Raw genomic sequence first — 2121 nt, 5'->3', positions numbered from 1 at the left:
AAACAACCCGCCAACAGATATTAAACCACTATGTCATTAGACCAACTACTCAAATTATCAAAGAAGAAGGTCCATCAACTAGGACCGAGGTACAACATGAAAGGATAGAGGATGCCGTCAACACCCTCATATATACCCTCATAGAATTCTTCGTCGGCGACCCTCTAAAATACCAGGAGAGATCTGCCGAAATACTCATGAATCTGAAATGCCCTACCTTAGGTGACTTCGTTTACAGCGTTATACACTCCGTTTCTTCGACATTCTATTCTAAATCATCATGCTTAATCATTCCCCACAAAAGGTTCTTAAAACATGGACAGTTACTCGGTTTTTTTAGCACGTGTTTCAAACGTTCCTGTTTCGGCCACGAGCTGAATCGGACGGTGATTCGAAGGTAACGAAAAACCCATATCACCGAACCTTTAAATCTCGATATCTTGGTTCATATTGTATAATGAGTTATGAAATAGGGCTTGTTAGAATCGTAATAAGGAGATCTATAAATTTGTAGAAGGAATCAGGATGAAATTCGAATCGTAGAAGGAGGATATGGCTTCGGGATATAGTAGGTATTAACAGAAAAGATGGGAAAATTTCAGAAAACGCAAGGAAGAAGAAGGAGCGCGTGCACTACACGCAGGCGCGTGAGGGGCCGCGACTGGGTGTGCGACTGGGCGTGCTCCTGGCGCGTGGGACAGACACACCGAGGATGTGAGGGCGCGTGAGGGCGCGTGAAGCATCATTTTGGGTTCCGGATTTGTCCCGTTCGATTTGTTTTGACCTGTTCTACCTAGATTGACCTATACTTACCTTGAAAATGGTGAAATATAGGTCTAATCGAAAGGAATTGTGTTGAAATACCCTATTAAATGTACAATCAAGAGAGAAAGGGATTCGAAACCAGGTAAGTAGCGTATCGACCTTTGAACTAGTTCTTAACTTGTTTTACAACATGTGAGTATGTTGTTTACCTGATTAAGAACTTAATATGTTATGATAAGCTTTGATGATATTGAGTGTTTATTGTATATTGTGACTGCTTGCCTGTGATGTAAGCATGGTATAAATGATTGTCAGAATGTTCTATGTGTTGAACATGATACATGTATGAAAACATGCAGTAACTGTGAGTATGTTATGCATGTTAATAGAAAGGTTATGACTCTAAGATATGCTTATTGGTTGTTGAGCTATGGCTTATTTATATGAGTATGATAGTCTACTAATTCCCGCGGAGTTCCTGGCCAACGCGCTGTGTGCTAAGTCAGGGAGCATGAGTACTCCTGACCGTTGGTATATGAGATAAACAGGCCGCCAGAGCAATTAGTAGACGGGCCGTATTTGACCGAGAGCGAGTCTTACATACGAGTCCGAAAATTCTAGATAAGCATATCGAGAGAGAGTCAGTAACCTAGCTGGAGGTAGCTGAGATACCTCATTAATGAATAGATGACCCTAGTAAGAGAAACTAGGAGTCAATGTCGAATAAAACTTAAAAACATTTGCTATGTTAAGCTGGAGGTAGCTGAGATACCTCATTAATGAACAGATGACCCTAGTAAGAGAAACTAGGAGTCAATGACGAATAAAATTTAAAAACACCTGGAAAGATTAGTTATGAATTCATGAAAGATAAAGTTGGCTACTTACTGGGTAATTTAATTACTCATCAAAATTATTTTTAACTTTTCTTTCCAGATTTAGTTGATGCAGGCCAACCGAGGACGAGGGCGAGACCAGCGGGCTAGGAACTATTTGGGAACCCATGTCTGTGTCTGTTTTGTGTACTTATGCTTTCGCTGTCAAGAATCTACTTCGGTTGTTTTAAGTTTAAATAGCACTGGTTTGAAATGTTTTACTTGATGTTTTTGGAAATATTTTTTTTTTTTGAAATTTATCATTGGTTGTCGGAGTTTATTATTGAGGCTAGTAGTAACTCCTGTGAATCGCGTTGACGATGAGCGGGGTGTTACATTTATACACTCCGTTTCTTCGACATTCTATTCTTAATCATCAAGCCTAATCATTCCTCATAAAAATTTCGAAAAACATGGACAGTTTATCGGTTTTTATAGCACGTGTTTCAAACGTCCCGGTTTGGGGTTTCCGAATTAGGGT

General features: G+C 39.8%; 1 long non-coding RNA gene across 1 annotated transcript; it reads left to right on the top strand.

Annotated features, from left to right (window-relative positions):
• The first annotated feature begins 370 nt into the window (after window positions 1–370).
• LOC147791431 (uncharacterized) lies at window positions 371–1864 on the top strand. Its single transcript, XR_015422135.1, has 2 exons — window positions 371–907; window positions 1702–1864. It is a non-coding gene; the product is annotated as an uncharacterized LOC147791431 (long non-coding RNA).
• Window positions 1865–2121: the final 257 nt, after the last annotated feature.

This window comes from Cucurbita pepo, chromosome 8 (genome assembly GCF_057944985.1).
Source record: "Cucurbita pepo subsp. pepo isolate OVF chromosome 8, ASM5794498v1, whole genome shotgun sequence".
Lineage (NCBI taxonomy): Eukaryota > Viridiplantae > Streptophyta > Magnoliopsida > Cucurbitales > Cucurbitaceae > Cucurbita > Cucurbita pepo.
Note: the sequence above shows the minus strand (reverse complement) of the source record. Positions and strands in the feature narration are given on the sequence as shown.